This window comes from Aedes albopictus, chromosome 2 (assembly GCF_035046485.1).
Source record: "Aedes albopictus strain Foshan chromosome 2, AalbF5, whole genome shotgun sequence".
Taxonomy (NCBI): domain Eukaryota; kingdom Metazoa; phylum Arthropoda; class Insecta; order Diptera; family Culicidae; genus Aedes; species Aedes albopictus.
In genome coordinates this window covers 91,329,687-91,354,811 of record NC_085137.1, presented here as the reverse complement: position 1 = coordinate 91,354,811, position 25,125 = coordinate 91,329,687, and positions in this window count along the sequence as shown.

The following is a 25,125-nucleotide window of genomic DNA, read 5'->3' as shown; positions in this document are numbered from 1 at the left end:
GTGCTATGTATGAGACGTATGAATTGAGGATCGATAAAAGCAATTTGTTTCTGGAAACTTAGTTCCATAGGTGATAATGCGGATACGAACAGTTCGAGAGCTGTGAGCATTGATCAATAACATTTAAATGACATCATCTGTTTTCATACATCTGTCACTCCACTTCTTTTTCCTGATGTTACAACGTCCCAATTGGGAAAGAGCCTGCTTCTCAATATGTGTGTACTATTATTATTACGACAAGTGGCTGGACCGACTGGGAATCCAACTCGGACACCTAGGTAGGTTTAGCTAAAACAACTTTTCTTTTTATATACCTATACCTAAGGCTGATACAAATTTAATTTTGACTTTTTGTCTCCCCTTCTTCAAAAACTTTAGGGTGGATTTTGAATTTTGAGGGAGCAGATAAAAAATATTTATCAAAATATCGGTGTTTGGTGAAAATCCGATGAGTTTTAAATATTGTTCAGATTAAATGCTTCATTATTTGTACCCCCCCTCGACCAGCCAAAGAGTGGTGGGACAAAAAGTGAAATAAATATTTGTATCGGCCTAACGGCCTATCGACCAGGCTCAGTTAAACGATTTATTTCGAGCCAATCCTTACATCTTATACCTACAGCGCACCATGGGAACAACAGCTTTTCTGCACCTTCATGCAAATTATGATTGACACCTGTCAGTTATCGCGCGCGACACGCCTGTCAATATGGCCTTGCTACCACGAAGGTAATCACGATTATTCGTTAGATGCTACCGGTCGTTGTCGTCATCTTCGTTTTGATAATAACGTTACGTTTTATCGAATAATTAGATTTAGGGAAGGTATATACACTGAAGTTTTTTTTACGACGGTAATGGTCCCACGTAAAAAAAACCGCGTTATTTCAAGACCCGTCGTAAAAAAAACCGCGTTATTTCAAAAAACGTCGTAAAAAAAGTCAAGTCACGTTAGATGTGGTGCTGACTATTTTACGCGTGTTTTTGAAAAAACGCGGATTTTTTTACGACGGTTTTTGAAATAACGCGGTTTTTTTTACGACGGGTCTTGAAATAACGCGGTTTTTTTTACGCGGTCCGTCCTAAAAAAAACCGCGTAAAAAAAACCGCGTAAAAAAACTTCAGTGTACAGTATGCGACAGGAAAACATGTGAAAATGTTTTAAACTTCACACCTCATTTTGATCCATTTGACGTTAACCAACTAATTCACAGAGCCGTAGCGTGCAGTTGGCCAGGTTGGCCCCCGACAAGGGCGCCAGCATTAGAGGGGCGCCGTAATGGCTTAAGGCTAGATTTTATTTAGAGATACTATTAGTTTTTTAAATTCTCGATGTTTTAGTGAAAGTTTGAATTTGAAAATTTGTAAACATTCTTATTGGAAGATGTCCTGAGGTTACTTCCTAGCATTTTCTTCGCATTCATTGAATTTTTTTACAGTGTTGACAACTAAGTATACTCAAACTGAAAAATATTCAGAGAAAGCTCTTTCAGCTCATACAATTGTTTTTTTTTTTCAGTAAATGTTTTTTTGGGCTTTCTTCTTGTAAATCTAGCAGAAAAGATTCCAGTTGTTATCACCCAAAATACTACCAGTGAGTATTTTTTTTTTATTTCCTTTAAACAAATTTCACCAAGTAGTTCTTCCAAATTTCTTGTTGTTCTTGTTGTGTTTTTCAATAATTCTTCGAAGGATTTCTTTGAACATTTCTTAAGAGACGAACCAGCCAAGGGCTGAAAGTCTCTCTAATAAAGACAAATCAATCAATGAACATTTCTTCAACAATTCCTCTATAAATTCTCATAGAAACTACTTCAGGGAATCTTAAAAAAATCAAATAAAAAACTCTTCTGGAGATTCCTCTCAAAGTTTTCTGAATGATTTGTTTAGAAATTTCTCCAGAGAGGTTCCCAGAAAGTTATCTAGGAATTTATTCAGAAATTTGTCAAAGGACTCCTGCCGATATTTCTACAAGTATTTTGTTAGATAATCTTCCATGATTTCATTAATATTTTTTGCAGATTTTCTTTCAAAAAATCTTTCAGGGTTAAAATTGGTCAGTTTCTTTAAGGAAATTTCTCCACATATTCCTTCAAAAAAACTGCTAGGGCTTGATACTGAGTTTCGCCTGGAAAATCATCATCGAATTTTCCCGAGTTTCCTTCAGAAATCCTCATAGAGATTCGTGAAAAATATGTTTACCCGGGCAGAGTTCAAGTTCTGACGATCAAAATGTGATATTGGTTTGTTTGCGATAAGAGGTAAAAGTACTGAACATAATAGCAAAAAATTGTTCTTGAACCATCTAACCAATAGCAAAATATGATATTTGAAGATCAATAAAATAGCTCACTGCTACTGGTTAGATCTTACCAAGAGCTAAATGTGCTATGATGATGATGTTACAGGAGTCAAATTGAGATATTTTTTCAGCACTTTTACCTCTTATCTCAAACAAACAAATATCACTTTTTGTTCTCCATATCAAAATATGCTATTATTGAGCTTTTTCCCTCTGCTCGGGTAAGGATTACTTAAAAACTTTTTAATAGATTTTCTCAGGAATTCCTCCTTAGATTCCTATAGAAAATCCTGCAAAGATTTCTTAAGAAATCTTTCTGACAATTGGTCGGGGCTCTGCTAAACCGAACCAAAGACCATGTTTTGAAAAATTGAGTGTTCTCAACCATTGGATGAAGAAATTGATGATCCTCCTTCCATGTAAAAATCCAGAAATTCTGTCAGTTCTTCGTAGATTAAATTCAAAATTTCAGTTTGGCAGAACATACAAAAAATAAAATTTCATCCAACCAGAGTGAACTGTAAACCATTTCATAGAATCAGCGAAATATTTTAGATTTGGTCCTGATAAAGAACATTTCAAGTTCTCGTCATCGCCGTCAGATTTCTTACTTCTAATCGACTCATAGTAACAATTTGTGAGATAATTGAACACGGTTCCAGAAATGCAAATATTGGAGGATCAAATTATGTATCGATGGCGCGAATTGCCATTTTTTTCAAATCACATTCAGCCAGCCGCAACCAAATCCACTACATTTTAAAATCAATTTATTCTCAACAATAAAAAAATCAACTGGTTTTAAATACCTGCGTTATGTCGACACACCTCCTACTGATGATTTAACAAAGGAGCCGTCATTGAATCACAAGGCTAATTAAAGTAATAAAGCTTGAAAAAAATCAAACATTTGGTTCACTTTGGCTGATCGAAAAATGGCGTTTTCACGAAAACCACCCTGAAGAAGAATGTTTAGAACATGATTCTGACTTAACGATTGACCTTCAGCTAGGTAGAATGACCTAGAGGTAACGCGCTTGGTTATCACTCAAATGATCCAAGTTCGAATCTATTTCATATTTTTGAAATTTGTTTTTTCTTGGTTCACTTTGGCAGAACATTTTCATGGTTTTCTTTGACCAGCATAAATTTGAAGTACACAAATTGCTCCACTTTCACATCTCAGGACCTCAGGACATGCAAGGACATCATTTGACATAACCACTCTTGCTTTGTGCCTGCACATGCACCGCCTATGAAAATAACATGGGTGGAAAGGGCTGAGCTCGGAGGGCTTCCGCCGTTCATATTTTAATCTATTTAGAGATCTCCGTGCTACTATTTTATACGCGCCCTCTCTGATTCATGTAAAGAATTGTGATGGATATCGATTTCAAGTTCATAGACGATGAAAAATCGAGATTTTTTTCACAATCCGACTGGTTTTCCCTGAAACAAAAAAAAATACAGTCAGCCAAAATGAACTATAAACCATATTCCAATGTTTTTGTTCAGCCAGAGTGAACTGAGTGCGAAGTACTGAGAAATTAAATGTAATTATATCAATAATTTCAAATAATTTACATGTATTCTCCATCTCTGATGGTCAATAAAGACTTGTAAGTTACATATATGCGGAAAAGTTACAAACAATCTTAGCTGTTGTTTATTTGTGAGTGATTGAACTTTAAGCTTAATTATCTCGGAATAAAGTTTTTGGCGCTTAGTTTGGTTAAGCAGAACCCCGGCAATTGCTTCAGAAATTCTTCCAAGATTTTTTTTAGAAAATCTTGTGTAGATTCCTGTAGAAATTCAATCAGTTTCCTTCAGAAAGTCTTCTATAGATTTTTTAGAAATAATTTCCATTGATTTCTTCCGAAATTGTTCCATGTTTACTACAGATTGCTTCATAAAGTTCTGCTAGAATTCCTATAGAAAACCTTCCATAATTTTCCTCATAAATTTCTCCATAAGATCATAAATTAGGAATTCTTGTAGACATTTCTACAGATCTTCAATTGGAAAGTGAGCCATCGATTTTATCGAACATTTCTTCAAAAGCATCTTTTCATATAAGAAAAATATGCTACCTTCATAATATCGACCTTGTTCATAGAAATATATTCTCTAAAGACACCAAGTGCGGATCTCGACATCTTGACGAGCTAGAGTTTTTTTCCGTGTATTTTCAGTCCTGCCCCAGTGTGGCGACACTGAACTGAAATACCTCGAAACGCCCCTGAAGTGCAATCATACGCCCATAAAAAACTCTTGGAACGCCCTTAAAATGCTCCTGAAACCCCCTGAAATTCTGTGAAATTGCTCTGAAACGCACCTTGAAACGTCCCCGAAATCCCATAAATTCTATTGAAATGCCCCTGAATTTCCCGTAATCCCACCGTAATCCCATAAAAACGCCATCTAAACCTCACAGAACGCCCTTAAAAGGCACCCCAAATCTCCTGAAACAACCCCCTGAACCGCCTCTGAAGCTCCTTTGAACTCCCTTTTCTGGGCTCTCTGGGAACTTTATGGAAACCCTCTTGCCCCGCCTCAAACGCCCAGGAGCAAGACCTGTTCTTACCAACTACATTCCCTCACTAAAACAAATACTTAATATATGCATGCACAAATGTCTCTCGTTTTATGCTTTTTTTTTATTTATACACATTTTTAATTTATGCACCCCCAGCCATGTGCATTAGACCTGTTCACTTTGAAACTTTTTTTCTCCGATTCTCCGTGACACATCAAATTATCAATCCACATGCAAAAACAAATCTTCAGTCCAAAATTGAGCCAAATTGATAAAGATTTGAAGGTGTATCAAATCGATTTTGTGTTTTTTTAACCGTTTTCACAGAAATTTACTCATAAATCCAGAAAATTGCTCCGAAAGGGTGCCGAAAATACCGTTAGGATATAGTTAGTACAATACTCTACAACTTTGCCGAAGATACTACGGTGTTTAAATTGCTTATTTCGAAGCTATTCAATAATTTTAGTTGAAAAATCACGAAAAAACACGATATTTTTACGATTTTACATATAAAAGTCATGTAATTTTAGATTATTTTAAGTGACTAAATGAATTAGCTGTTTCTCCTTTGTGTAACGAACATTTCGTCCATACATCGTTTTTGTGTTGGAATTCGTTTTCAATGACTAATTATCAAAAGTATGTCACGTTGATACTAAAAATCGCGTAGAGTTGCCAGCACGAATTAAAACAAAGTTACCCATGATTAAGACGTCATGCCATCGTATTCTAATGTCTTTCGATTCAAGTATCAGAAATGGCGCAGATGATAAGGCTCGAGCCTGCGGATCAGAAGGTCCCAGGTTCAAGCTCAAATACATAATAAACTTTTTTTTCTTTCTTTGTAGCAGTTAGGATGATGAATCTGCCATGAGCCATGGCCCATGACTTACACGCAATCTCCCAAATAATGATGATCGGGACCTGCCAATTAAGCCCATTCCAGGACTAGCTAGATATTGTTGACAAGAAATCGTGTCGACGAGATCAGCTGGACGAAATATTGGGCATCTGTTTGATACCGATTAATTCAGCTAAAACAATTCAATACGATGATGGAACTGCTTCTGGATGCAAAATTTATCATACAACTGTGGAGATTACTTGCATCTATCTAGCCACAAGCTACACAACTACACGATAAAGGGAAACTTCGTTCTTACAATGCACTCTACGGTTTCGAAACAAGGCTATGATGGCAAATTGCAATGAGTTGCAGAGTGTGGTCTCATTAACTTATAGCTGGATCGAGACGCAAAAAAATCCTATTCCAGGGCTCGAACCTTGAATCTTCGAATCGGCAGTCTCATGCTCAACCATCTACACCAAATTGAAACTGATGCAGATGCGACAAAGAAATGTAATGACGTTTTAATCATGGGTAACTTTGTTTAATTTTGTGCTGGCAACTCTATGCGATTTTTAGTATCAACGTGACATACTTTTGATAATTAATCCATGAAAACGAATTCCTACACTAAAATGATGTATGGACGAAATGTTCGTAACACATAGGAGCAATAGCTAATTAAATTAGTCACTTAAAACAATGTAAATTCACATGACTTTTACATGAAAAACCGTAAAAATATTGTATTTTTTCGCGATTTTTTAACGAAAATTATTGAATAACTTTGAAATAAGCAATTTAAACACCGTAGTGTCTTCGGCAAAGTTGTAGAGTATTGTTCCAACTATATTTTAACGGTGTTTTCTGTACCTTTTTGGTGCAATTTTCTGGATATTGGAGTACATTTTCGTGAAAATGCTCGAAAAACCACAAAATCGATTTTATACACCTCTAAACCTTTATCAATTTGGCTCAATTTTGGACTGAAGACTTGTTTTTGCATGTGGATTGATAATTTGATGTGACACGGGTAGGTCAAAAAAAGTGAACAGGTCTAATGTGCATAAATTGTGGTTTAAGTGTACCTTATTTCACTTGATCTTCACTTACAATTTACTTTCACTTCACTTTTCACTTCGACATAATCCGCAGCGATGGTCTAGAAAAGTCGCGCGCAGCGCATTCCAGAATGGTCGTGAACTCGCAGTACCTGTTTGAAACGATGATGACGATTGTAGTGGTTAGGATTGGATTGATTAGATAAATGATTATAATTTATTATATGTGTAATGGAAAACAAACATTCGATTTTGGACACCCCTCAACGAACCAGCGTGCAAACCGGGATGAAGAACGAGAACCGAACGAAAGTTGAAATCGGTTGAAAGCGAGAGAGTGTAACCTGGAGTGCATTCATTCGATGCCGCTGCAGCGCGCGGAGAACCGCATAGGAGTGAGAGAGAGGGAGAGAGATGCGGAACCGTGATGGCCATATGGGTTCGTGCACACGGGTTTAGATAAAGGAATTCAGTCTGGTTTTCATTGTAGTATCGATCAGATGTATCTATGATTCCATCTTTCGTTACGACAATGGTGCAGCCGGTAGGTAACCAGTATAGATTTTAGTGAAAAATCATTCGAGGGAAAAGTGATTTAGAGCTTGTGTCGGTATTCGAAGTTCGAAATTTGTTTGAAATAGAGTTGTGATAGGTAAAAGTATACGATACAGACGGGAGGGAAAGTGGCTTGATACGAACAGAATATTGGGTGGATGGAACGAGTTGTTGGATTTTGCTGGGCGAGGAATGGCGGATGCGGGAATTTTGGGAAGCAGTTTTCTGGACAGATAGTGCGTGTAGCATGCAGTTCTTGAACAAGCGGAACAAAGAGTGCGAGAGGTGACTTGAAAATATTTGACGACAAACACAATTGCTGAATGTGAAACGAAGTCTTGACAAAACAAAATGGGAGAACGGAAGTTGAAAGAAAGCTTTGTGTTGCAAAAGAGAAAAAAATAATAGATGAAAGACAAAAGCAAGAGGAGTTGAGTAAAAAAAAAAGAGGGAGAGAGGCAAGAAAAGAAAAAAAAATAAAAGAAGAGTATTGAGATGCATTGGTAAAAAAAAAGCAAAAAGTAATGAGAAAAAAATGTAATGCGAAACAAAGCCTTGAGAAAAAAAAACAAACGAAGTATTGGCAAAAAAATGAAGTTTTAAAATGCCTGAAAAAAGCGAAAAAAAAAGAGAAAAAACATGAAAGACGGAAGTAAGAGAAGAATTTGGTAAAAAAAAAAGATGAGCGAAGGGAAAGAAAATGGAAAAAAATAAACGAAAGGCAAAGGAAAAGTATGGATGCATTGAAAAAAAGAAAAAAATGAGAAAAAAAACGGAATGCGAGTTAGAGCCTTAAAAAAAAAAGAGAAAAAAAATGTGTAATGAAAGACAAGAGAAAGCCTAGAACAATTTGAGAAAAATATACGACGAAAAGATTTGGATTTGGATTGGATTTTGACTGAATTTGGATTTGGATTGAATTTGGATTGAATTTGGATTTGGATTAGATTTGGATGTGAATTAGATTTGGATTTGGATTGGATTTGTATTGAATTTGGATTGGATTTGGATAGGATTCGGATTGGATTTGAATTGGATTTGGATTGGACCTGGAATGGATTTGGATTGGATTTGGATTAGACCTGGTGGATTTGAATAGGATTTGGATTGAATTTGGATCAGATTTGGATTGAAATTGGATTGAAATTGGATTGGATTCGGATTGCATTTGGATTGGATTTGGATTAGATTTGGATCGGATTTGGATTTGGATATGGATTGGAATTGGAATGGATTTGTATTGGATTTGGATTGGATTTGGATTTGGATTCGATTTGGATTAGATTTGGATTGGATTTTGATTGAATTTGGGTTGGATTTGAATTAGATTTGGATTGGATTTGGATGAGATTTGGGTTGGATTTGAATTGGATTTGGATTGAACTTGGATTGGATTTGGATTGGACTTGGTGGATTTGGATTGGATTTGTATTAGATTTGGATTGAACTTGGATTGGATTTGGATTGGACTTGGTGAATTTGAATTGGATTGGATTTTGATTGAATTTGGGTTGGATTTGGATTAGATTTGGATTGGGTTTTGATCGGATTTGGATTGCATTTGGATTGTATTTGGGTTGAACTTCGTGGATTTGAATTGGATTTTGATTGAATTTGGATTGGATTTGGATTACATTTGGATTGGATTTGGATTGAATTTGGGTTGGATTTGAATTGGATTCGGATTGGATTTGAATTGGATTTGGATTGGACTTGGAATGGACTTGGATTGGGTTTGAATTGGATTTGGTGGATTTGAATTGGATTTGGATTGGATTTTGATTGAATTTGGATTGGATTTGGATTAGATTTGGATTGGATTTGGATTGAATTTGGATCAGATTTGGATCAGATTTGGATTGAAATTAGATTGGATTTGGATTGGATTTGGATTGGATTTGGATTGGATTTGGATTGGATTTGGATTGGATTTGGATTGGATTTGGATTGGATTTGGATTGGATTTGGATTGGATTTGGATTGGATTTGGGTTGTATTTGGATTAGATTTGGGTTGGATTTGAATTGGATTTGGATTGGATTTGGATTGGATTTGGATTGGATTTGGATTGGATTTGGGTTGTATTTGGATTAGATTTGGGTTGGATTTGAATTGGATTTGGATTGGATTTGGATTGGACTTGGTAGCTTTGGATCGGATTGGATTTGGATTGGATTTGGTATATTTGGATTGTATTGGATTTTGATTGATTTTGGATCGGATTTGGATTGGAGTTGGATCGGTTTTGGATTGAAATTGGATTGGATTTGGATTAGATTTGGATATTAATTGGATTTGAATTTGTTTTGGATTGCATTTTGATTAAATTTGGAATAGATTTGCATATGAATTGGATTTGGATTAATTTTTTATCTGATTTGGATTAAATTTTTATTAGATTTGGATGGGATTTTGATTGGATTGGATTTGGATTTGCTTTGGATTTTGAATAAATGTGAATGGGATTTTAAGTAGACTCTGTTTGGTTGAGATTTAAATTGTATAGAATTTGAACTGACAGAAGCGGTAATTGTATTTTAATGGAGTTTTTACTCTCGGATTACATGAACACGTTTAAAGGAATAGTTTACAGAGTAGAGAAGGGGGATAATGTAGTGGTTAGGATTGGATTGATTAGATAAATGATTATAATTTATTATATGTGTAATGGAAAACAAACATTCGATTTTGGACACCCCTCAACGAACCAGCGTGCAAACCGGGATGAAGAACGAGAACCGAACGAAAGTTGAAATCGGTTGAAAGCGAGAGAGTGTAACCTGGAGTGCACTCATTCGATGCCGCTGCAGCGCGCGGAGAACCGCATAGGAGTGAGAGAGAGGGAGAGAGATGCGGAACCGTGATGGCCATATGGGTTCGTGCACACGGGTTTAGATAAAGGAATTCAGTCTGGTTTTCATTGTAGTATCGATCAGATGTATCTATGATTCCATCTTTCGTTACGACAGACGATGACGACAATGATGACGAACCAGTGCTCATTAGAATAACTAGCCACAGAAGTCCAATATCGTGACTGTTCGTGTGACTAAAATCTAGTTTGCTACGCCCTTACAGCGTCAGTAGCGGTACTAGAAGTGTCAAAGAAATTTTGTTTACCAAAACAAAAGATCCTTTACAAGATGAGCACTTAAAAATAGTCAATTAATACAATTAAAGTTAGTAAAATATTTAAATGGGAAAAGTGACTACAGCGCCATTGGAGATCTAGTGTATTTCTATTCAGCGCACTCACGTCGCCCGCGTGATGTGCCCACTCTGGCCGGCACCTAAGGCTTTTTTCGATATTGTCCGTGTTCGGGTAGCTTCATCGGTATGTCGCATATTTCGTGTGGTGTTGCGTGAATCTGTAGAGCGTTTTTCTCTGAACACCTGTTCTGTGGCGTAGACGGTTAACGAACCCTGTCTATCAAATTTAAACGACGTGCGTTCAAATCCCATTAGAATTACGTGTTTTATTTTATTTCCTTTTCCATTTTTCAACACAGTTCCCAAGTAACACACATGTCAGATAAGAGTTGGGACAGCGCAAGTTTTTGTTGTATAAAAGATAATTTGACGTTATTCTAGCATTGTGTTGATATTACGTCCAAACAACTTCTACACAACCAAAACTTGCGCTGCTCGCGTGTTGCTTGGGTTGTGCCAACGTACTTGGTTGGTTTTCCAAAAAAAAACATCTACATTAGAGTTAGAAAGTGCTCCCAATTTTCATGTATAACCTCGTGCCTAGAAGCCCCGACGAAATCGAATAATGAGTTTGCTAATGCCAAAATCCATATGCATCTAACACCCCCATCACTCCAGCCAAACCACATCAAAAAGGCTTTCACTTTAATACCTACCTCGAGAAAGAAAACAACACAAATCTCCGAGAATAATGGCATCTTCTTCAGCAAGTCCACTCAATGCGGAAGAGGTGTCTTTCTCTGTACTTCAAGAATGGGCAAAAACAGAAACACTCCGGCAGACACCACACGTGCTTTATTGTGCATCACAGTCCCATCCTATCCAAATCCAGCCCAACACACCGGTAGGAAATTTTAATTTGTGATGATCTTTGAAATGATTATTAAAATTTAAATTTTCATTAGACACTTTCATCCGGGTGTTCTTACCCCTTCTGCAGTCACATCAACAACGACGACGACGGACGCCCAGAGAAGCCCGTTGGTTGCACCAACCACCGAAAATGTGATTCGTTATGTTTCCTTCAAGGCACTTTTCCTCGTCGTCGTCATCGTCCACATAAGGTTCGGCAAGCAAAGTGTTGTTTTTGCTTTCTTCAACAACTCATCCCCCCTCGTTGGTTCCGGAACCGGGGTGGGGGTCAAGCCGGAGCAATTATGAATCTAAAAGGTAAATTTGTGTCACTGGTGCTGGGTCGAAGACCGAAGCCGGGGGCGGGGGTGGTGACGCTTAGGTTTTTCGTCTTCATTTGTATATTTATGGCGTTTGTCATTTCATGAACTACACATTGCAGAATTGCAGCACGGAGCACACATGTTTCAAGATCCAAACCGAACCGAATGAATGAGTGTCACATGCTGTTTAGTTAGAACTTCTTCCTGTGACGGAATGGAATGTGTTTCCTTGGTGTGTTCCTGAATCTGAGGCTGAGAGGAGCAGGTTGGAGGACGTAGATTGGTCCAGTATGGTCGTCCATGGATAGGCCGTAAATATAAAGTAAATTGAGAGCAGGAGGTATGTTCCTTACAAGCATCAGGCCAAGTTTGTGCAAGCTGTCCGATCTAAATGACAGCTGGAGAGGCAGATAGACTGATTGCTGCCAGGAGCAATGCAAATAAGTTACACTATGAGTGACCATAACGAATTTATCTAAATTGGCTTGGAATGTGGAGTCAACAATATATGATTTGAAAAATGTAGGTAGGTATTGCTTTGCCCTTGATTAAATAGAATATTTTTCATCGCCTCCCTACCAATAGAACTTATTGTGATGCTGCCTTAGTTCTACAGAAAAAGGATTGTTAATGATGGAGAAAGCAGCTACGAAGTTGCTCAAACATAGGGTATCACGCCACTTGGGCGGTGGCTTCTATATTCGTCAGTTTGCCACTATAACTCAGTCAATTTTGAACCAATTGACTTGAAATGTTGTGCACGGGTAGATACTATACCTATCTCACCACATTCCAAAAGTTGTGTCAATTGGTTCAAATTTGACTGAGTTACAGTCAGGTTTTTTTTACGCGGGGGATACATACCGCGTAAAAAAAAACCGCGTAAAAATAAACCGCGTTAATTCAAAAATCCGCGTAAAAATAAACCGCGTTAATTCAAAAATCCGCGTAAAAAAAAACCGCGTTAATTCAAAAATCCGCGTAAATGAAAACCGCGTTAATTCAAAAATCCGCGTAAATGAAAACCACTTTTAACTCAATAATTTCCTTCTTGTTTTTATATTAAAAAATGAACTCAACGAATTATTTTAAGACAACATTTTAAGATTTTTGCCTGTCACTCAAAATTTCTACAAGTTACACAAACTGCCAAGCTATTGTTTAAAGGTTTAAAGCTTTTACCATCGTTAATGACGTCAAACCCGACATCAACCTATCATTCACCTATTTTTATTTTGGCCACCAAACCCAACATGGACCCAATACTTGGTCGATGTTGGTCCAACAGTGGCTCAACATTCGATAAAAATTGACCCAACTTTGACCCGACATTCGATATTTTTTCAATCTGGCGGAATTTTGCATGGTTTTCTCGTGTATCGTGCCCAGCTACTCATCCGAGTGACAATGTATTCAATTGACAAGGATTCGCTTCTCATTTGATAGGTGCTCTGATTGAATGAAATGGTTTTGAACATGAATATGTAGAAGAAAAATGTTTAAAAAGAATTGTAGGTTAATGTTCAAATGAATGAGATGAAGTTTTGCAACACTGGTTTAAACCGGTTCGTTGTTAAGACTCCATCTCACAGTTGTAGCATAAGTGTCAAACTACAGGCAGTAAATCATGTTCACTTAACCTTCAGTAACTCGCGCGGTTGCCCACCACCGTCAGCACCACGCTAATGCTGAACACGAAAAGCGAGATTATTTCAACGTGTTGTACAAAATACAACAGCGAGATTGCTCGTGGGTTGATAGTTAAAGGTCACAAAGCATTCTTAGAAAATTTTGGGATATTCCAGGTAATCCTAAGTTTCTCAAGCTAAAAATAGTAACTATACATAACTAGACAGGGTTTAAATCAATAATTATTCCAAAATAGTTTTAAAATATTTCAAATCAGCCAATTGAACAGCCAGAAATGGACATAATAGACATAATTATCTGATAGACAGATAGATACAATAATAGATATAATAATAATCTCTGGACATAATAGATTACAAATCGTAGATTTGTACAATGAAAAAAGTTCATGTAATCTCAAGAACGGTTTGATGTCCTTAGACATCTCAACAGATCTGATGCTGTCTATTAAACTTTGAGATGTTCGAAAGTCTTCAAAACAGTCGTCGTCAATATAGTAGATGTTCAGTAATTCATGAAAGGTTACAAGTCGTAGCTTTGTATTATGAATGAAGTTACCGGTATACCCGTAGACTTTAGGATCTAAACTCCAGAACAGTTTGGATGACCTAGGATATCCCGACTGATTTGAAACTGTCTATTGAACTTTTAAAAACTTACTGAGCATAATAGATTACAAATCGTTGATTTGTATGATGCAAGAAGCTACCGCTGCACCCGTAGACTTTAAGATCTAAACTCCAGAATAGTTTGGATGACCTATGATATCCCGACTGATCTGAAACTATCTATTGAACTTTCAAAAGACTTACTGGGCTTAATAGATTACAAATCGTTGCTTTGCATAATGCAAGAAGTTACCGCTGCACCCGTAGAATATGGAATCTAAACTTAAGAACAGTTTGGATGACCTAGGATATCCCGACTGATCTGAAACTGTCTATTGAACTTTTAAAGACTTACTGGACATAATAGATTACAAGTCGTTGCTTTGTATAATGCAAGAAGTTACCGTTACAAACGTAGACTTTAAGATCTAAACTCAAGAACAGTTTGGATGTCCTTGGATGTCCAGAAAATTACTCTACATCATATTCTACCTTTTTAATGCTGTTAAACACCAAAACTGCAGAAATATGTAGAAAAACTTTATAATAATGCTTGGAAAAATTCCGGCTTTAAATTAAAAATCCACGTAAATGAAAACCGCGTTAATTCAAAAATCCGCGTAAAAATAAACCGCGTTAATTCAAAAATCCGCGTAAAAATAAACCGCGTTAATTCAAAAATCCGCGTAAAAAAAAACCGCGTTAATTCAAAAATCCGCGTAAAAAAAACCTCGTAAATGAAAACCGCGTAAAAAAAAACCGCGTAAAAAAAACCTGACTGTATAGTGGAAAACAGACGAATATAGAAGCCACCGCCCAAGTGGCGCGATTCCCTATACAAACTCACAAATATCAATAATCAGTTGAAAGGAATCAGTTGATTAGTCTCGGCGCTTCCGTGAACTCTGAAAACGAGTTGTTTAATTTTAATGTGTACACATTTTACAACATAAATCATAAACAACAAAGCCGAAAAGTATCAACGTTCACCACATGAAGTAACAGCGCTTCATTTCAGTGAACTAACGGGCTGCCTGATTTCACCCTCACCGATTTCACATTTTTGCTCCGCTTCATTCGATTAAACACACTGCAAATAATTAATTCATTCAACGGAATGACATAATTCAATGAAAATTACAACTGTTTAATCCCTATAAATATCAAAATGTTGCACCCCCGACTCTCGTCACGTCGCTTCCCCTCTCCCTCACGGTTTTACAATTCCCAATCGGGAGTAATCCAGGATATCTAGCGGGGGCTGGTAATGCCTAGTTAGTGCAATTGTGACCTCGCTGTGCCACCCTCCACCTAGACTAGTACCATTCTATTTCCACGTTTTTCAAACGACGACGACGTTGCTACTGTTGGCGGCAATGATGATGATGATGATGATGACGCCGGCAAAACAACAGCTCAACCAAAGCGCGCTCACACACAATAGATGCATCCTCAACCTATTCCAACTGGTCGGGGTTCTGCTAAACCGAACTAAAGACCATTTTTTAAAAAAATGAGTTTTCTTAACTATTGGGTGAAGAAAATGATGATCTTCCTTCCATGTGAAAATCCAGTAATTCTGACAGCTCTTCGTGGAGTAAATTTAAAATTTCTGTTTGGCGGAACATACAAAACATCATTTTGCATCCAACCAGAGTGAACTGTAAACCATTCGATAGAATCAGCGAAATATTTTAGTTGTGATCCAGGCGATGAACATTTCAAGTTCTCCTCATCTCCGTCAGATTTCTAACTTCTAACCGACTCATAGAAACAATCTGGGAGAGAAATGAACACGTAATTAGAAATATGGGCGTTGGAAGAACCAATTATGTTTCGATGGCGCTGATCGCCATTTTTCCAAATCACATTCAGCCAGACCGAACCAAGTCCACAGCATTTTAGAATCAATTTATTCTGAACGATACAAAAACCAACTGGTTTTTAATACCAGCGTTATGTCGATACACCTCATACTGGTAGTTTAACACAGGAGCCGTCATTGAACAACAAGCCTAATTAGAATAATAAAGCTTGAAAAAAATTGAACACTTGGTTCGCTTTTGCTGATCGAAAAATGGCGTTTTCACGAAAACCATCCTTGAGAAGAATGTTTAGAACTTGATTCAGACTTAACGACTGACCTTCAGCAAGGTAATATGACCTAGAGGTAACGCGCTTGGTTATCACTCAGATGATCCAAGTTCTAATCTCTTTCATATTTTTGAAAACTTTTTTGCACTTAGTGCACTTTGGCAGAACATTTTCATGGTTTTCTTCGACCAGTATATATTTAAAGTACACAAATCGCTCCACATTCATATCTCAGGACCTCAGGGCATGCAAGGACATCGTTTGACATAATCACTCTTGCTCTGTGTTTCCACATACACCGCTTATGAAGAAAAAGCATGGGTGGGAAGGGCTGAGCTGGGAGGGCTTCCGCCGTTCATATTGCTAACTGTTTTGAGACCATCGTGCTACCATACTATACGCGTCCTCTTTGATTCATGTGAAGGATTGTGAGTGATATCGATTTCAACTTGATAGGCGATCAAAAATCGAGATTTTTTTTCACTATCCATTTGGTTTTATCTGAAACAAAAAAACACATTCAGCCAAACTGAACTATTAACCATTTTCTGATGTTTTTGATCAGCCAGAGTGAACTGAGTGCAAAGTACCATGAAATAAAATGTAATTATATCAATGATTCCAAATAATGTACACGTATTCTTCATTTCTGATGGTTAATGAAGGCTTGTCAGTTATATGTGTGCGGAAAAGTTTCAAATAATCTCCGCTGTTGTTTATTTGTGAGTGGTTGAACTTTAAGTCTAATTATCTCGGAATTATCTTTTTGGCGCTTAGTTCGGTTTAGCAGAACCCCGGCCAACTGTCGGTCGCCGGCCGTCCGTTGCTGGATTTGGGTTCGCGAGTGCTTCCTACCTCTACGCTCTACAGAGGCAGTGGAAAAATGCACAACTGAAACATTATTTATTAGACCATTACATTTCATATTCACATATTCCGCCAAAAAATATAACAGTCCCAAGCCGTCGCGTAGTCGTCGCCAGCGCCGTCGTTTGTTGTTGGACGTCCCAGGCGTCAGTAAAGGCACTCGAGTGTGCATGCTTTTGCACGGGACGTTCGGGGTTGTTACAGCGCAGTTAAACAGTCGACTCCAGGGGAATGCGATCGTGGGCTCACAGGTCTGCCATCCTTAGAGACGCTTTCAAGAAATCATTCAGAAATTTGGAGATTCTTCTAGAAATTTCATAGCCTTTCCTTCAGGAATTTCTCCATATTTTTTTCCCAAAGTTTCCTATGAGCAGGATTTGGTCCAGAGGTTCTTGCACGATTTCTTTCAGGTATTCTTCCAATAATTCATCCAAAGATTCCTCTAAAAATTCTATCTTCAAAGTTTACTCTGCGTATTGTGCCAGAGATTCATGCCGGCACATATTTTCCATGGACTTGATATGATAATATAATAAATAAATGTCAGAATTATTTCAAGAATTCAGGATTGCTTCACGAGAAATTTCACCATAGTTTTTTTCTAGAAATTACAGGAATAACTACAGACATATCTCCACGCATTATTTCAAGGACTGATCGAGGACTTCGTACAGAGATAAAGAATAAACTCTTCCAAAGTATCGCGCATTATATGCTGCATGGCCAAATCCGAGATTTCCCACAGAAATTATTCCATTCATCTCTAAAGAGTTTTCTCGAAAGCATCCCCACAAAATAATACAAGCATTCCTCCAGTTATTGTTCCGCAGTTTCCTCTTACAATTGATTTAGAGAATACCTTCGGGCATTTCTTTCGACCCTTTTGCAAGCATTCCTCCAAGCGTCCTCCACATATTGCTCCTCAAATTTTATTCGGGTTTTTCTCCAGAGGTTTCCAGAAGAGCTCATTAACCATTCCGCCATTATTTTTTTCAAGCAATTATTCCAGGAATCAAAGAAATTCATGGGAATTCATTAAAGAACTCGTATTGGATTTCTTTCAGAGATTCATTTAGGATTTCATTTTGTGATTTCTCTAGGGATACCTCCATTTCTTCATTCAGCAGTTTTTTTTTTTCAAAAATTCAACCAGATATTCCAGAAATAAAGAAATACTACTATAGTATCCTTCGGAAAAGTTGAATATTTAAGAATTATTGTATTTTTTTTTATGAACTTCTAGGGGATTTTTTTATGGAATCATTAGAAAATCTCCTGGAAAAATTCCTGGAAGACTTTCTGGTCTAATATCTACCAGAATCTCTGGAGAAGTTTCTGGAAGATTCTCTGCAGCACTTGTAAGAGAAAACTGTTGAGAAATTAATTGAGGAATTTTCAAAGGAAATGCGGTGGAATTCATGAAGGAACTTGTGGATAAGTTTCTAGAAGAATCCGTGGAAGCATCTCCTGGAGGATTTCTTGGAGGATTCCATCGTGAAATTGTTAGATGAGTTCCTGGAAGAATTTTTGTGGGAATCTCAGGAACGAATTCTTGAAGAAACTGCAGCTAAAATTCTTGTAGGATCTTCTTGAAGAATTCCTTGTGAGATATTTAAAAGAGTTCATGGATGAATATCTGGAGTAATACCTGGATGAAATCTTGAAGAAATTGATAGAAAAAAAAAGAAACTATAGTGTGGAGTTTTCGAAAAAAAATCACTGTAAGAGTTCCTTAAAGATTTTTTGGAGGGACACCTAATTGCATCTCCAGTGGAACTCCACTACGCAACTTTTTTCTACGGCCAACATTTTTCATGCATCATCACGTTCTGATTTCAGAATCGTGTTCCACAAGAATTGAAGTAGAGCAGTGTTTGCGTAAGAGTTGAAATTAGGGTATTACACTATTTAACAATTTACTTAATTTAAAATATCTTCCGTTGTAGTGAAACTTTTGCATAAATTGTAAGCTGACTGTAATATCTATCGATCATCTGAACACAGTTTTCGCGTTAAACTGATAACGCATTTGCTGTTAGCGAGTATATTGTACAATCTTCTTAAAGTTCGCAAAGTTTGCATTGAGGGGGCCAGAATCAAAGGGGTGTAAGTGACCATTTTGTCGATTTTTAGCTAAGCATATCATAAATTTCTTCAGATTTCAAGCTTACAGGAGCTTTTTAAAGATTGTTTCTACGATGATTGAAAAAATGCAATATATCAGAGAAAATTGGATTGATTTTGAAACTCCAAACATTTTGTATGAGATGAAAAATTGGTCAAAAAGTTTTTGTCACTTACACCCCTTTGCTTCTAACCCCCTCAATTGTTTTTTGGAAACGTAGTTTTATCAACGAGAAAAACACAACTGAGAAATTCTTTCTCACCGTGCGTTTGAATTATCAAATCTCTGAATAGAGGAATTTGATAAAAAAAAATGAGGTTTATATTTGTGGTAGAATCTTGAAGAATTGATGAAGCAATTCGTAATAGTGTCTCTGAAGAAATGTCTGGCATAATTTCTGGTGGAATACTTTTAAGATCTTCTTGAAAAATCTTCTGGAGGAACCGTTTAGGGTCTTAAGAATTATTTCATATTGAACTCCTAGAATCTCTGACAAATATTCTGGTGGAATTGCAGAAGCAAGCCCTGGTGATTTTTTGGAAATATTTTTGGAGCAATTTTTTGAGTATTTTTTTGTATATCTCAGGAAACATTCTCGGAAAAATCTCTTTGACAATAATTGAAAGAATTTGTGAAAGGAAACCTGGAGGAAGTTCAGAAAGAATTTTAAGAAGATCCATTTGATTGAATTCAGTACAAATATTTGGAGGCTTCCTGGAAGAACCTCTGAAGAGGTTGTTGAATGAATCTTTAAAAGAAATCCTTGAATCGCTGTCCAGTTTTACTGAGTCTGTAACTTCAAAATATTTGTTTCGTTCACGGCATCGCTACGAATTACAAATTTCTTCACATTGTACACAGCTTGCCCTCAGAAACCCAAGGTGCTTACCTTTTGGAATTATCAAATTCTCCTCGAAATCATAAGCGGAGTAAAGCTTCTTTAATTAAACCCCACTATTTCTTCTAGTTTCACTAGCATGCTGATGTGCTTCCAAGATTGCCCAGTTTTTAAGCACCTTTATCCTTCTCGAAATCTCTAGAATTCGTCAGCTTCTACCCAGAATATTTACTTCATACTAGAATTATTGGCTCTTCCATGAATTGCTAGCTTTCCCTAAGCACCTACTTCTTGCTCCCAGAATCTCAGGCTTTTTCTAAAACCAAATTTTCCTTGGGAATTCGCCCTATCGATTATGTTATTCGCATTTTCGTAGATGTACCATGTTTCGATTAGATTCACTTAGTATTTCCAGGACTAAAAGATTTTCCTAGGGTTCAGCATTCCAGGGAACCTAGTTTCTTCTGGGAAACAATGTCGTGATTCAGAATCATTACAAATGTGGAGTGGATATTGTGTGATACCTACAGCCTGTGACTTTAACGCCGAGGTCCTAGGGTCGAATCCTACTCACGACAGGACAGACTCTATGATAATTATTTTCATTGGCTTTTCTCGGTGATGTTAGTACTACTCAAAGAAGAAGGTAGTAACGAAAGTAATGGAAGAAACAGTGGAAAGAATAGCAAGTGTGCGGTGAGAAAAATTGAATAGAAGTGGAAATTAGCAGAGGGCCATAATTGAAGAACACAATCACAACGACGATCTCTTTGCCTCTAAAAATCAATTCGTCCAGAAATTCGTGAACAGATTGAAAAGGAGTTCTTCTAGCGATTACTTCTGAAGTTTCATCAAAGATGGCTCTAGTTATTATTCAGGGCATAATTGCAGGAAATTCTCTAGAGGTTCGTTCAGTTATTCAAACCCAAAATACCTTCATCGATTCCTTCAGAAACTCAGATTTTGTTTTGTTAGAAGACTTTCTAAAATTCTTGATGGAGTGCCTTGAGATATTTCTTCAGGAATTTCTCTATAAATTCCTCAAGAGTTCTTTTAAGGAATTCATCTTGGATTCTCCTAGGTATTTCTTCAGAAATTCCTCTAGAAAATTCCCAGGAGATTTTTTTTGGAAACGCCTCCCCGAACGTTTCCCAGAAGATCATCGGATGTTTCTCCTGGAGTTACTTCATAAGCTTCTCTTGAGATTTATAGGAACCATTCGCCAGGGGGAGGATCCTTCAGAAATCTTTTCATAATTTTTCCACCAACTCATCCAAAAATCCCTAAGGATTTATTTATTGGTGTTCCTCCAGGAATACGTTAAAAAATAATTCTTGAAATTACTGCAGAGCCTTCTATTACTTTAGGCATTCCTTCAGAAATTTCATCAAAAAAAAATCTTCAGAAATCCAGTCATTTTGACTTCAATTTCTGCACGAATTTCTGTAGTTTTCTACAGGAAATTCAATTCTCTCCACGGAATTCTTTAGAAATTCCTTCAGGAGGCCCTCGAAAATTTTCTCCAGTAGTATTTATGTAATTTCACAAAATACAAATCTGTACAAATCTGAAAGAATTCTCCGAAGTCACAGGAGATATCTCTGAAGCAACTGCAAGAACAATTCCAAAAAGAAACTTTCCAGAGATTTTTTTCAGTTACCCCTGACGGAATTTCCATGGGATTCCTGTAGGAACCCGTGGAAGATATTTCGAAAAAAAATGCTGAAATTAAAAAACAATCTAGATGAATTTCCGAAAAAAAAAGAAGTGTTTTAAATAAATTCTTGCTCTAAATGCTGAAGCGCCCTAGAGATAAAATGTATGTAACAAAACAATACTGAAAGAGTCTCAGGAGATATTTCTAAGGGGATTCCAGAACCAGTTTTAGAGGGAATCCATGGACGAATTAATTTGGAATATATTTTTTTAAATAAATCTTCTGTCTAACTCCTAATGAAGTCCTTGGAGATATTCTTTCAAAATATCTGAAAGAATCCCAGAGAAAGAATTCTGGCAAGAGTTGCTGAAAAAATCTTTGGAGGTATTCCTTTGAGGATTTATAATAAATATTTGAAAAACTTTCTGGAGAAATCCCCTAATAAAATTAATGGAGGATATTCTGAAACATCTTGAATCCCCGGAGGAATTCGTGAACGTATGTTGAAAGGAATCCCTGGAAGAAAGTCTGGAGACACACTCAAACTCCCAGAAAGATTCCTAGAAAAATCTCATGAGAAATTTTCAAAGGAATTTCTGTAGAAGGAGTTATTTCAGTAGAAATTTCAGAATTCCTAAATGAACCCAGGTAAAAGTTCTAAATGTACACTTGACTTAAATCCTGGAGGAATTTCTGGGGAAAACCATGGAGGAATACGTTGAGAAACATCTGAAGGAGTCTGTATGGATTTCTACAGGAGTATCTGGAGAAATAGCTGCTGGAAGCACTGAAAAACATGAATGAACTTCTGAAGGTTTTCCTAGAGACATTTCTGCGGGAATTTTCCCTAGGAGAAATTCCTGGAGACATCCCTGAAGTAGTTCGTGAAATAAAATATCTGTACACATTACTGAAGATTTTTTGAAGAGACCACTGGAGAAATTTTTGGAGCAACCCGTAGAAATATATCTAAAGACATCCCTGGAGAATTTTTTGATGGGACCCCTGGGGAGTTTTCCAGAGAAAAAATCCCTGTAAATATTCTAAATGCACTAGAAAAAAAAAACCTATGAGTAATCTCTTGCCGACTTTTTGATGGATTCCATGGAAGAAGAAAATGTTGAAAATATCTGAAGAAATTATTGAAGATATGTTCAAGAGATTCCTTAAACAAATGTATTGAAGATTTGCTGACAGTATTTTTGAATTCCTGAAAGAACCCTTGGACTGTAGAGAAATTGCTGGAGTTATTTTTGAAAGGGTGCAGCTTAGTGTGAGAACCTCATACACAAATGACTGAGGTCCCATACAAAAAGTTTGTCATTGGGGTATTGGAGTTTAAAATGGACAATTTTTGCGTTACGTTTATGGACTTTTAAATGAATCAATAGAACCATTTGGGAATGAATTCATAGACAGAAGGTTTGCAATAGAAATGCTTCCGAAAATTTTAGGAGGAACTTATGGCTTCTCTAAAAAATATTTCTGAAGCAATCCAGCTTTTTACGCTGTAGTGAGGGTTGATTCATTTTTGACGGTTCTTTCCAACAGCCCTTACTGCATCACAGTTGCCGAAAATTTCAGTTCACTGACCCAGATTTTTAAAAAAATTTTACCTGGAGTTACCATTTTTAACAGTACAACAAATACAAAGCAGCGTTCGCAAAAAATGGTTGCAGGATTGAAGGAATTGGAAGGAAAGCCTCGTCGGAAAAAGTCGACCCTGAGTGCGCTGGGGTTGTGAGTCCTTGGGAAAAAGCGGGCGTAACAAAGGTTAATTTAAGATGGCGGGCAACGATTACAAATCTAAAAAGATATACATTTTAATTATAACAAATGTCACTACATACTAGCCAAAAAAGCACACGGTGAAAATTGTTGACAACTCGGGCGCAATGAACTGAAATTTTCGGCTACTGTGTTGCTGCATGGGCTGTCGGCAAGATCTGTCAAAAAAGAATCACCCCTAACTACTGCGTAAAAAGCAGGACATATTGATTTTGGTTTTGAATAAATATCTGGAGAAATTTTCTAGGGAGCGTCCATAAATGACGTAGCTTTTTTAGAGGGGAGAGGGGAGTCTGGGACTGTGGGACGAGCCATGTAATAAGTATGAGAAAATAGGCTACGAGGGGGGAGCGGCAGTAAAAACTCGACTAAAAAATGCTACGTCATTTACGGACGCTCTCTTAAATAATTCTACAGTTTTAATTTGATACAGGATGGTTTTCCCCGGTGCAATCTCTGAAATTATCATTGAAAGAATTTCTCAAGCATGGAAGGTTTTCTTGAAGAATTCTCGGTGAAATTTCTGGAGGTTCCTTAAGGAATTTCTAAAGATAAATCTGGATAAGATAAAAAAAGAATAATTTTTAAGGGATTCCGTGGAAAACAAAATGAAATGAATCTTTGAATAACTCTCTAGGAGAATCCCTAAGTGCCTGTTCATAAACTACGTAGACTCTTAGGGGGGACGAGGGGGTCTGGCCAAAGTCTACGGCCCATACAAATTTCGAAAATTGTGTGTGAACGAAAGTCTACGAGGGGGGAGAGGGGGGGGGGGGGTTCTGAGATGGCCAAAAATGAGTCTACGTAGTTTATGGACAGCGCCTAAAAAAAATCCTGCACTATATTGAATATTTAGTAGGATCAAGAATTGAATTATCCGTCATTGGATAAGCGATTCACAGCCTCAACCACTAGAAGGCTAACTGGAGTTCAAACTGGATTCTGCCGAGTGAATGAGAAGTCACCAAGAATATGGACGGAAATCCACCAAGAATGTCAAACGTAAATTTCATCATTCAATATTTTCCAAAAATAAAGGAGAACTTGTTTGCGGATCTTATAAGAATAAAGCCAAAAATTTGGTTGATCTATAAATGATTCCGTTAAGATCTATAAATGATCTCAAGAAAACTACATTAACTCTCTAATACCCAACTCCGCCTTCAGACGGGGTATAGTTTGAGCATTTTTGTATTTTTTTTTTATCTGGGCTATCAGAATTTTTATAGTTTTAGCTGGTATTTAGGATTGTCTGTATATTCATAATGGTTTTTGGTGTCTTTAAAAGTGAAGTAAATTTTTTTTTAAATCACTGTAAAATTTATGTTTTGGTTACCTTTTAGATGTCATTGCTTCTTTTGTATTCAATGGCAACAATTGACGTATTTCAAATTTTTCTTTAAGCATTCTATTATAGTGAAAGAGATTAAGGGAGTTGCATACACACTTAAATGATTTTCTTATAAGATACACGGAAAAAAATCCATAAAAAAATTAAAAAAAAACAGGCCAAACATGTCTAAAGGTCCTATCTGCAAAAGAGAGGCTCTCTTTGGTTTCTCTCTCTTTCGTTAATATCTCAGCTGTTTATTTGTTTCATGATTGTTTCTTTGCATTGAACGATGATCAAAACAATCGTCTTTTGAGTTGTACTGTAAAAATAGTTGAAAAGTGTACCATTACATTGCAATAATTGAAAGAGAAAGTGAACAAAGAGAGCCTCTCAAATGCAGATAGGACCCATTGAAATGTTTGGCCTGAAATATTCCGACAATAATAGAATCTCAAAATGTTTTCGTCTTAAAA